General features: G+C 42.0%; 1 protein-coding gene across 8 annotated transcripts in view; it reads left to right on the top strand.

Annotated features, from left to right (window-relative positions):
* Nucleotides 1-12,714, top strand: part of PHLDB2 (pleckstrin homology like domain family B member 2) — a 106,720-nt gene that overhangs the window by 30,522 nt on the left and 63,484 nt on the right. The window lies entirely within an intron of this gene.

A 12,714-nucleotide genomic window follows, 5' to 3' on the forward strand; every position in this document is an offset into this window, starting at 1 on the left:
AGCACTTCTGAGGACTGTAATTGCAGTGGCTTGTCTGGTTATAGAAAATGCACATATTGTGATGCTGGCAGCTGTGTGAAGACTTGCTGAAGGTAGTGGGTGTAACAACCACCCTTCATTTTATTCGTAAAGTGCAATTAGGTTTTATGGAATAGATAGCTGAAACAATAGGAGCCACCACCCCAAAACTATGGGTACACGCAAAGCTGTTCAAAAACCTGTGCTGTGTGGGTGGAGGGTTTGATAACACGCTGAATTAAGGTGCAGGTGGCTGAACATAGTTCACGTGGGAGAGAAACCAGAAAGACATCAAAGCAGATGCATAGGGAAGACATCAAGAAAGTCCCAGCAAAATAAAAATACTTGCTGTCTAACTGAATAAAAGCCAAGAGAGTCACCAGGAATCCAACAACCTGGAGCTCAAGGCAAGCAAATGAGGTGCTACCTTCTCCGGTGTTCTCACTGATACAAGGAAATGGATGTTGATGGGGTTGCAATGAAATCAAAAGGTTTTGTTTCAAAATAAGTAAACAAAAATAACAGGACCACATTCCACCATCTGTCCATCTGCCTGGGAGAAACGATGCAGAAATATCGGGCTCAGCTCAGCATATGGAAATACTCAGATAGATCTCCATTACTGCAGTGTTAAAGAAGGGATCTCTGCTTCCAGCTGTAGATAAGTGAATCTGTTATAGGGGACGCAGCTTCAGATTTCATGACAGAAAATATCAATGGAAATCAATGGCAAGGGAAAAGCTAAGTCAAAATGAAATACAAACCTGGCCCACCTAGCCTACTGGTGCTTTCCATGTAGCATTACTTACTGGATACAGAGCTGAATTTGGCAAAATGAGACATGCATTTAGGTTTGGAGGTTTGCCTTTTCTCTTGATTACAAGGTCAGCTTAACCGTCATTCACCTTTACACATCTTTCTGATTACTATAGTTTCTCATGTGCTTTCTCTTGTATGAGCTTTACTTATTCACTACTCACCTATCTTGCCACCTTCTTTTAGGTGATTCAGATTTTAGGCGCAATGTTAGCTTTGTTGACTAGATTTGTCATGTGGATGCCTCTTCTGTCTTTGACAGACGGGCTATCTTATGTCTTTGTTTGGAAAAGTCCCTTAGGCTTGAACTTAAACGATTTCTAACATTATGAATTTGGGTTACAACTGAGACAAAGTTCAAGAATACTGAAGCAGCACATGCCATAGGTAGTTTCTTTGTCTTTAAAGCATCAGCAGGCTCCATCTAATTTCCTGTACAACCAAGCCTGACTTATTAAAGCACTGTCTCAATCTGACTTGCATTATTTCCATGAATGATGGCCAAGTGCTGATTTAGATACTTCTTATACTGCACAAAACGCAAAGGAAATGGGCTTAAGACAAAGTTAAATTCATACTGTACATCATTCTGTTTCATCCTTCAGAAGCTCAGCTAGCTCTCTGATGAAGCATCAGGCAGAGTCCTGTTTGTTCAGAGCTTTCATAGAATCATAAAATGGCTTGTGTTGGAAGGGACCCAAACGATCATCACGTTTCAACCCCTCTACCACAGACAGGGTCACCAACCTCCTAGACTAGGTTGCCCAGGGCCCCATCCAGCCTGGCCTTGAACACCTCCAGGGACAGGGCATCCACAACCTCTCTGGGCAGCCTGTGCCAGCACATCTCCACACTTTCTGTAAAAAGCTTTCCCCTGACATCCGATCTAAACCTTCCCTCCTTGAGCTTAAAACCATTCCCCCTTGTCCTGTCCTTTCCAGCTTGTATTACCCAGAGTTAAACTTCTAGACTTTTGTCATGCAAAATTAGTTCACGTATAGTAAAGAAGTTCTTAGTAAACTTTCAAAGTGATTATATAATGAAGGCAATTCTTTATTTCTCACAAAATAATGAACAGTGAGAGATACCACAAAGATGCATGAAATAAGCCACTTGGGTTATCCAATGCAGTGTCTCATAAGCACAAGGGTAATAGATGGTTAGACCCAAAAGCTCTACAAATCAGGCATTCTGCATATACCACAAGCCACAGAACACTCCCCAATGCTCTGTAACAGCTTGAAGACATATTATTTATCCTATTTCAAGCCACAAACTGGTGAGTAGCACAGTTCTGCTGCTGCAGTCGTGGGGACCAGCATCTAGCATCTCCTTTAATGTACTGTAAGAAGCTAGCAAGACAACTAAGGCATTTTCAGTGTCCTAAGTACCAGACACCTTGAAGGATTCTCAAGTAAAATGCAGTAAAGAATATATCCTACCACATCCTTCAGCTAGACTTTTACACTCTGTTGCTATCACATAGGTTCAAAGAGAAAGTTTCTATACAGCATGCATACTTTGCACTTAAACATGCACACTTGTAAACACGTTCTCCTGTGATCTTCTCATTCGTGCTTGAGGTGAAGCAAATCTGGGGTCACAACCATCTGAGCAGACACATCTCCTAAGAACTGCACTGCTCAGGTGCAAGTCTGAAATCCTTATGCCTGTGAGCTTTCTTCCTCCCCTGTTCCTCTGACAATTCTCTAGGGATACCTCCAAATAACATTAAAGAAAGAAGAATCTTAGCTCAGTACTCTTCTGCTAACAGGTAGATGAGAACTTGCTCCACACGAAGGACAGACTTAGCCTGTTGGCGTCCGAACAAATCAGCAGTGTGACATTTGTTTCTCACAGGAAAATCCTTTCCCTAGAGTGCAGACAGGAAATTCAAAATAAGAAGAGGAAAATACCAAAGGACCGCTGAGGGAAGGGGAGGATCAGAAAGAACAGTGCTCACTTGTTCCACAGGCTGAGGGAAGAAAATTGCGTGAGAAAAAAGTATTTCTTTCTAGATTATCTGAAGAGCTCTTATTGCAGAACGAATCACTTCTCTGCTGTGGAGTATGCAAATTGTTGTGCCTCCCGGTGAATCCTTCAATTACTGTGTCTTTATTTTCTCCTTTATTCACTTCTTTGAGGAAGAAAATCTCATTAAAAAATCATATCCAACTAATGAGAGACCCTTAAATTTGTTCTCTGCACCTATTTTTCTGATTACTGACCACTGGGAACTTCACTTCTGTGAAGCCCTTGGCCTTGTGTTGAGCATTTTGGTCCACTCAGTAATCCCATAATGGTCCAGCACTAACAGCAGCACACAAGTGTTTAACGTGTGGACCTCCTGCTGGATATACATTGTCCAGGCTAACTCTGTCCTCTCAAGCTGATTCACTCTATGGGATGGTACATTACAGGAGTAATGTGGTGTGGTAGAGACACCCAACCAAGCTTTGTTATTTCTCCACAAATCCACCGATGGCAGCCTCAGTTTGGACTGTTGCTGTGATATCAGCTTCCCTCAGAGCTCAGCACCCAGAGGCTGGGAAGCTGTGCTGGTGGTGGGTAACAAGAATTAATTACTTCAGCACAGAGAACAGAATAAGGGCGATGCACCTTGTAATGAAGGGCGAGGTGAGGTGCTTCTGCACAGAGCTACTGTGATGTTCAGTGACAGCAAGGCTGTGAAACGGGTCTCAGAAAAGGACATTCCTCCCACTGCATTTGCTGACTTGAAGTTTTTGTCAGCTGGATCTTTGGGCTTCTTGCCAGCTCAGAATAACTAACAAAGGCCATTTCTTTGGTTGCATATGGGCAGGAAAGAAGGAGGAGAGGAGAAAAAGGAGGGACTGTGATACTTTTAAAAGAGAAACTTTCTTCTTTTTTCTTTTCAGAGAAGTATAATAATTTGATTCATATAGACACTCGGCTTCTGGTTATTGTGAGCCCCAGCATAATTCTTAAATCTATGAGAAGCAGCACAGATCACATGGCTTTAACAGAGAACGGAAGCCAAGGAAAGTTAGGATTCTCTTCTTCTGAACCTACAATTCTACTGTGGAAGGAAGGAAAAAAAACAAAGAAAAGGAAACATGCAAAATTAAGCCTGAGTGGGAAAGGCTTGGCCTGGATTTATCCATCAAAGGTTATTTCCACTTACTCAGTGTTTCTACATCCAGTTTCCTAGGCTCTTTGGAGCATTTGTGCTCTTAAGACAATGTTATCAGGGGCTGACTGATATCTGTGCCTTCAAATAATGAAATAAGAAAAAGCTGCTCACATATCTGTCATTTCCAAAACTTCCCTTTCAGTTTCTCAGTCACTGAAAACATCTGACTGAACTCAGGAATTTCACGGGGCTCACATCCCCGACCATGGCATGTTTGACGAAAGTTGAGCTGTTAGATATCATTCTTTGAACAAATTCCAAAGCAGCCACATCTTTGCATTCTCTTTCTGATCCGCTACTGGATACAAATGCCATCATTGTAAGCACTGTCGAATTCTATCCAACTTATTCTCTTTTTATTTAATTATTTATTTTTAATTCCAACTATATATATTTTTTTAAAGGGAGCCAGAACAACATTTTAATAGCAAAGTATAACCATTGTTGTCCTTTCTCTATTCAAGCTGTTATCAAGTTTTTGAAGTTCTGCCAGCTTGTTTCCATTACAAGGAAAATGTGATACCAGCTGGAATTTTTGCAGTACAGAGGGAGTGACTGCAATGGTCCTGTTGACTTAAAAAAAAACATGCACAAAAGCCTGGCTTTTATGAATGTGGAATAAAGAAAGTGAAACATTTTCTTCTCAACTATCTCTGACTTGTCAGCAGTACTAACACCTAAGGAGCAAGGAGCTCCATCTTTTTAAACTACTTTCTAGTCTAATATCCCCCACAACTTTTCTCATTCCCCCGTTTCTTTTCAAGGCCTTATTTTCTGTCTGTGCAGCCCATCAGTACTTCAAGTTATAGCTATGAAGCGTTCCAGCCCTGTGCTTATCTGCCCCGAGAGGAGCCTCCCTGCTCACATTGTGTGGCTCCCACTTGGTGTTTTGGGTGTTAGCTTCTGGGTTGTTTTTTCTGCCATCACTAACCCTTGAGAGTCCTTGAGTCTTGCAGTCTGCTTAATCCAAGCCCATGACTGATGAAAATGTTTATTAACGCTTTCAGTGTAACAGCTGGCTGCAGCTAGTGACATTAAAACCAGCTGTCATGTTCACTCTGTTGATCTCATGCATCAATGGGCAGGTAAAGCATTCTCATCACCATCATTTGCTAAAACAGAGAAATCAGACTGTAGAATGGATCCTTCCCAGTACACGAAGCACTCATGAACATGAAATAGTCCTGTTTCATCTACAAAGCAGGGTTCCATTTCAGCATGTGTACTCTATTAAGCTTTCTCTGCATCAACATAAAAAAAAACCATAAAATCTTGAGTTCTGCAGTATGACATGATTTGAGCCATATGGTGCATGAGAAACAGGTGGAGCAAAGCCTGAGCGAAAAGCATGAAAGGAAGAAAAAAATGAAGCACATAATCAAGATAAAGGACTACACTTGTGACCATCACCCTCCCAGCAATTATTAGCAGAATAAATAAGCAAGCCTTTCCCAGTAATTACTCATGATTAAAGGCTGAATACAAGAAATTATTTGCCCGCATGCAGCATTCTTTAGAAAGGTGTTACTAACAATTATTTGGCCTATGCTATATGTGGCTTTGGATTGCTTCAGGGCTGATGTGCTTGAGTTGCATATTGCTTATTTGTGATCTGTTTTTGCTAAGAATTTTTAGTCTTCATCGTGGAGTTTTAGTTCAACATCTTGATTGTGTGATTTGTTAAGACTCTTTGCAAAGTGGCTACTGGAGCACTTCCCAAGCAAATATTTGTTGATGTGCTTATTAGCAAGATGATCTTGTTCTATATTTTGTTTTCATGAATGCTGTTATTAGCAACGTTAATGAAAATAAGGGGCAATTTGCAAAAGGTGTTAATACTTCTAGCCTGGCTGGTTGAAGAGGATGGGTTAATAGAGGTATTTACAACTACATGTCTTGTTTTTATTTTTCCTTTTGCTTGATGCCTGTTTTCTTTTTATAGTAAGAAAATACATTGTTGTATGTTCCTATTGCAAGTAAAAGCAGTCATCCAGCTGTTAAAATTAGTGTTAGATCTGAATTTTCTATGGATTTCCTGCTGCATAGGAGGAAATCAGCTTTCATTGCTTCTTTCCCCTCCTCCCCTTCTAGTCCTCTATTAGATTAATACCAGAAGCATGAAGTAACGCTGAACAGAAAGCTGTTGCTTTTAGCTCTTGGAAAACTTGGCAGCCTCTCCAGAAATGAAGGGGGAGGGGGAACCTGAAACTTCCACTCTCAAAAGAAGATATCTCGGGCGTTCTGCATGAAGAAATATTTTCCTCCTATAAAGCCTCTGAGGTTTTACTAGCAAGCTAATGACAAACTACTTAGAAGCCTAATGAGGATCCAACATCATCCCTTTCCTCTTTGTGCATTCATTAGCTGGCTGCTTTTGTGTCCCCTTTTCATATTGCTACCTAGTTCACGTGCTGTTAGCTTAGATGGTGTATTTCTCTTCTTGGTTGTGAAGGGTTTCTCAGCTAAAGTTAGAGGACAGACTCATGGGAGCATGGAATCAAGATGAATGGTGTTGCTCATGAAATGTTGGGATGCTTCTGTGACTGTTACAATGTTTTGGTAGCACAAAGAAGGAGGAGGGAAAAAAAAATGCAATGTGCAAACAAGGCATTATGAAACTGAAGAGAGACCACCCCCAGCGTCCTATCTCACATTTCACAGTCCTCTTTAAACTACGGTACAAAATTATTATTTATTAAAACAATGTGTTAAAAAATGTCATATGTTAATTTCCTGTGATGCTCTGGGATCAACAAGCGTATTTTATTGCTTCCTGTTGGCCTAATTCTACATCAGTCGGTGTGAATTTCATCGGGAGCACATGGGATCGTGGTTGCAGCAGGGCAGACCCAGATGGAAAAGCATGCATGGGGCTGCTCTGTAAACAGGCAGCCTGGGCTGCTGGCACGCAGTGATGTAGGACAGGCACAGATGCTCTGAAGTGAGCAGCTCGGTATCGAAGTTGTCTTGGCTGTAGGAGCTGGCTTGCTACAGTATTGACCAATTTAAAGATGCAGGGAGGCAGTGGCCCATCTCTCTTTTTGGGCCATGCTGTCTGACAGGATGGAACACGCTCCATTCTGCAACCTTCTCCCCCACCCTGCTTCATTGTTAGGATTTTGTTGAAGGAGTTGCAATGACAGTTGGGGAGTTAGGTGCTTGGACTACTGTTCTGGTTAGGCTGAGTTTGTGTCAGGCATAATTGACTCTCCAGGATGTTTGTCTTTGGGTTTTGCATATCTTGTTTATCTAAGCACAGAAGCAGCTTTGAGTAAAGGACAGATAGGGAAGAAATGGTAATTTGTATTTATTTTTTTGTTGCTTTAATCCTGTCTCTGCTTGGAGGGAAAAAAAACAACAACAAACACACACACACACAACTAAGGATGAAGTTTGTCTGCATCTTTTTCTGCCCCTACTAGTGGAGGAAAGCAGTAGTGATATGGTGTCATCCTTTGCATTGCTAATGAGAGTTAATTTCACATTTGAGGGCCATCTGCTAAGAAAATCATCTACAACTGTCTTCAATGCAGACATAAAAATTTGTTAGCAAAGGCAGCTCTGTGAAGCCATTGTGAAGATGTATTTTATCTAACATTCATTAACATGAGCTTTCAGCCTTAAGAAAGTCACTAACTCAATTGTAGCCCAAATCACTCTAAAGAGAACGAAGACTTTTTGACAACCATTTTCCCTCTTGGTAGGAAGGCACTGTTTTACCTCTTTTGACTCTACTGGTTAACTGGATTTCATCCAGAGAGGAAGAAAGTTTTTGCAGGAGGAAGGACCCAAATAAGTATTTATTTCAACACTGGGATCACGCTTTACATGAATTAACTTTAAAATCAAAGAAGTATTGTGGGTTTTTCTATGTTCTGCTCTAGCTGAAATTTCGTGCATAACTTTGGTCACATGGCTTAAGCATTTTCAGATTTCTTCAATTTCCCCACTAAAGAAAGCATTACCTTGCTCAGACAACCCACTGCATTGTTACAGAGAGAGGTATAAAAACATTTGTGCATTCAGATTTCATAATGGAGACCAAATGGGAACAGAATAGTTTCCTGGCTTGGCATCAGAGACAAACTAAGGCATGTATGGGAATCTATTAATCAACTTATTTCTTGCTGGGAAGAAAGTCTAGAAGGAGCAACAGCGGGACATAGATAGCCCTTGTATCCAACCAACTTCAGAATGAATTGCTGCCCTCATCTGTGATTGTAGTTGTGAAACACTGCAGCTATTGTATTCACACCATGTCTTCTTCGTCAGCTGCCTTAACATCCATAAGGGATGCTGAACAGGGTGTAGACCCCGTGCTTGGGGTTATCAGCTTGTTTGTTCACAGAATCGGCTATCGTGTACCAAACATGTATCTGTGTGTAGAAAACAACTTCCATAAAACTGCACTGAGTTTAGCTACGGTATCAAGGGTTGAATAATCAAATCATAAGCCTCTCTCATTCACAAATGCATGCTGCTTCTGGTAAAGGGAAGCAATTAATCAGCTACAAAGACAGCCATGCTCCAACTAATAGGGTAGCGCTCTTGTGATACAAAAAGTCATGTCTGGCCTGTGTTAGTAAAGACCTTTTTGACTACTAAAATGAATTACTTGCATAGGAACTAGCAAGGCCCTTTATTACACTAAATGGTATGCTTGCTTTAACAAAAATGGTTGCCTTTCCAACAACTCTTGTCTTGTTTATATCTCTAGGTTATTATGGCTACAACACTGCTACTACTTATGTGAGTAATTAACAGTTATGCAACTTACTGATAAAGACATTTTAAGGTGACAACTCATTAACAGAAAACTAAGTCTTTGCTTTCATGGTTGTTCTGAAATACAGCCATACTGTGCAAGCATGAAAAGAGCAGACCCTGCAACTGCAATGCAAACATCAGCAAAGCCTCACAGAAGAGCAACTAAGAACAAACCCTGCCAGCCTGGTTCTTTAAACTCAGAACTCAGCTGCAAAAGCAGGCAGCATTTGATGATTCAGAGGAATGCAAAGCCTAACCACTTTCTTGCCTTGCAATTACAACCTAGTTAATTGTGTACAACTGCGCAAAGGAAGAGAGTGAGGAAATTCCTTTCCTGACCCTTCCAGCAATTGACTTGTGCCCTGGAGCATGAGATTTGATTACTCATGTAACTTATTTTCCTAAGGCGGTTTGTTGTTGATAGGTCTTGTGTGACGATTCAATCAAGTTTTAGGGCAACTCACAGAAACTCCTCGCTGGCTGAACATCATCCTAATTTTCTTGTTGTTTGATATACCTCTATTCTGTGCACTGGATTAACAGATTTCCAGATCATAGCAAAGATGACAAACAGAACTATCAGGAATGATTATTCTTTTTTCACCAGAATGGTACTAATGAATGCAGTCGTCCTTCAAGTTGCCTTTTTTATTTAGTAGAGATTCCCAGTGAGCCTTGAAAACCAAACTTCAGAACCAGACCCAGCCCTCTACACTGCCTCAAAATGTCCCTGATGACGTTACAGCAGAATTACCACTTGCTTTCAGAAGCTCTGGTAGTGAAAACTGTTATTATTTTTGTGCTATAAGCAATTGTGTTAGTATTATTCAACAACAGCTGGGTTTCCTTACTCAGGCCGTGGTTCCAAATGCTCTGGTCACATGCTGCAAAGCACTGAGTCAGTACAGCTCCTTTTCTGCCATGCACAGCTGAAGAAGGGTGCAATTGAAAAATTCATTGGTGTATTGGTGATGCTATTTTGAGAAATGTAGCTTGGTCTCCAGCACAGCATCTCAGATCTGTGCTGCACCATGGTTCCTCTTCTCACCAGTCACTCTAGTACGAAGACATATTGGACCTCTTTCAGAAGAAGGGGGCAGGGAAAGAAGTATTCACCTGGATCATTTTCTTGACCTGGTTTCCACCACCAGTAACTGCATTTGCCCACCAAAGAAAGCCACAGACTATAGACTGGGAACCTAAATGAATACTTAAGGCAGGAAAGGGAAGAAACTGGACCAGTTTTGCCACCAAAGAAAAAAACTGGGTGTAACTATGCCCAGTGTCATCAACAGATAGCTTTATCTTGCATGACTCTGTCAGGTCAGTGTTGTCTCTTCTCCCGCAGGTAGCACAAAGCCAGAACCAGCTCTTAGCTATGGGTTCTGGCTCATTGTACAGAAACGCAGTCATGCCCACACCTGATGTGGATAAAATCTGTAATGCTAAGGGACTGGTTAAGGGAGAGCTGGTGACTATGAGTGCCTGCTGAGAGGTGACTTTAGAACCGGCTGAAGAGGTTTCTTCTTCCCTGTTACGGGAGCATGCTAATGAGATATTTTTATTACTGTTTTCAATGCTCCCGATTAAAATATACTTCCTGAAAGCTTTCCAACAGTTGATTTTTTACTTATATGAATTACCATGGAAACCACTAAACCTTTATTGAGCGTGCCGCATACTCAAGGGTGGAGAGTTTTAAAGGCCTCCATGATTTGCAATACAGTTGATGTAGCAATGACACCGCCATGAAGACAGCTCAAGCTAGCTAGGTGGACAAGTGAAACTCTTAGTTCATGTGCAAGTTTCCATATCATTTTTCCTGATTTTCTTTAATAAGAAGTGCTTTGTTGCTTTTGTTACAACGAGAGCAGGCAGGCTGCACCTCTTCAGTTTTTGGAGTTTTACTTCTTTGCCCATTTTTGAGTATTTCTCAATCATAAAAGATTCAGATGTGCAGTTTTTGTTACAAGTTGCCAGACTCTTGCTTGTTAGACATTCCGGCTTATCAACGTATTTCATGGCTGTAGCTATGGCTGGCTTTGTGTATTTCTTGTTATTTTGGAAACAAGCTCTAATCCTTCCTTCTATTTTCTTTTCCTGCCAAGTAACAGATGATACTGACTTGGGTAATGTTTTCCCATACAAGGACTGCCCTGAAAGTAATGCCTCCTATTTCAACCCACGACACCAGTGGTGGGTGTTGATGGTACAGTAGGAGAGGCTGAACCTTCCCATCAGTATTACAATACATTCAGTTGCTGTGTGACAGATGGGGCAGTCTGACAAAATAACATCTGATGTGGAAGTGCTTAGCAAAGGTGTGTCGCTGAATTCCTTCATGCAGAAAAAAACTGCTTTGCTGAATGTTGATGGAGAGTGTATGGGAAACTGGTAATCACAGCCTGAGCCTCTGATTAATCAGCTGAGGCAAGTGTCGGTCAGCTGTGGGAGCACAGGTGAGAGTAATTAAGTTGTACTCCTGGAAGGGGTGGAGCTTGACTCCACCTCCTCTAGACCTCATTTAAGGGCTGACCACCACTGAGGCAGCATCTCTTGGAGATTGCTCCCTGGTGGAGATTGCTTCAGCATTTCCTAGTGAAGGCATCCATATCGGTGAGTAAATTTTTTACAAGTATGCCATACAGACTCTTGTTCATTGCTGGAGAAAATGCATAGCTAAAGGTAGTAACTATATTGAAAAATGGTGTTTAGTAGCAGAGAATGTACACTATCAAACACAAATGTACTTTGTATGTGTTGTAGTTCCCATTGATTTAAAGAGGAGGCACCACTTTTGGAGTGACCTACCTACATCTATGAGGGGAAACACATGCTCAGCCTCATCCAGCTTTGCTGACGTCCCTCTTACTGTGTAGGAGCTAACCACAGGAACAATTCAACAGCCATTTCTAAATCCGTTCAGAGGAAAGGTTTGTACCTTTGTAAGTTACTCCTTTCCATGTTATTAGGCTTCATTTTCCCTAGGGAGGTTTTTGCAGACTACTATTACAGTTTTCCCACTCAAAATAACAAAAGAAAACACCCTGAGATGAAGAGAGGGCAGGCTGCTTTTGGCTCTGACTACAGGCACTGTTAAAGGCCATTCTCGCTTCTTCCAGCTGTGAGCACGTCCTTAACTTTGCATTCCTGAAGTGTACGTGGCTCTATTTGTTTAACCGCTTAGACTCACTGTTTGTCTGGTGAGAGACAGAGCAGAAGAGCAAGGTTCAACACTGGCAGTAGATGAAGCCCCCAGACATCACAGGGGGAGAGCTCAGCTAGCTTCTGGCCTCTTGGATTAACTTGTCTTAAAAGCTCATCATTTTCTATGAAAACTTCAGTAGGCACCAGGTCAGCTATTACTTCTTTAGTGTTCTCAGGAACTGAGGGCGTTATAACACTGATTTGAGATTTTTAAAGAGTGATTACTGAGTTTATATGGTGGTAAAGTGATTGTTTTAGCCAAGTAAAATATCCCCTGGTAAATGGAAGATCGTAACTAACGCAGCAACCAGGACCAGTGCAGAGTTTCTGTAGTGCGTCATGTCCAGAGACCATGGGAGACTCCTTGGTTTGCTCTAGTGACAACAGCAGCCCTGCTGCCTATCGCTTAGCAGCCTCCCAGTCCTCTGGAGTTGCCTGGGCCAGTGTCCCCAGCCTTCTTGGACAAACATGCTGTGGGCTGGGCACATCAGTTCAGTGAACGTGCCCTGCCTTGTGTGTGGGTCCATGTGCTGCTGGCAGAGGCACTGTGCCCAGCCTGCCGGGTCAGCTGGGCTCCCTGCCCTGGGACATTTAGCCAGGTAAAGCAGCCGCACAAACACTGGAAACGTGGGGCCTCTCCAGGAGGCCACAAGCAGTGCACGCACACGTGGTGCTCGGTTCTGGTGTCTTGCCAGGTGGGGACAAGCTGTTGGAAGGTCCCGCAGGTGACAGCC

This window comes from Coturnix japonica, chromosome 1, assembly GCF_054131305.1.
Source record: "Coturnix japonica strain WE chromosome 1, WE-NBRP24, whole genome shotgun sequence".
Classification (NCBI taxonomy): Eukaryota; Metazoa; Chordata; class Aves; order Galliformes; family Phasianidae; genus Coturnix; species Coturnix japonica.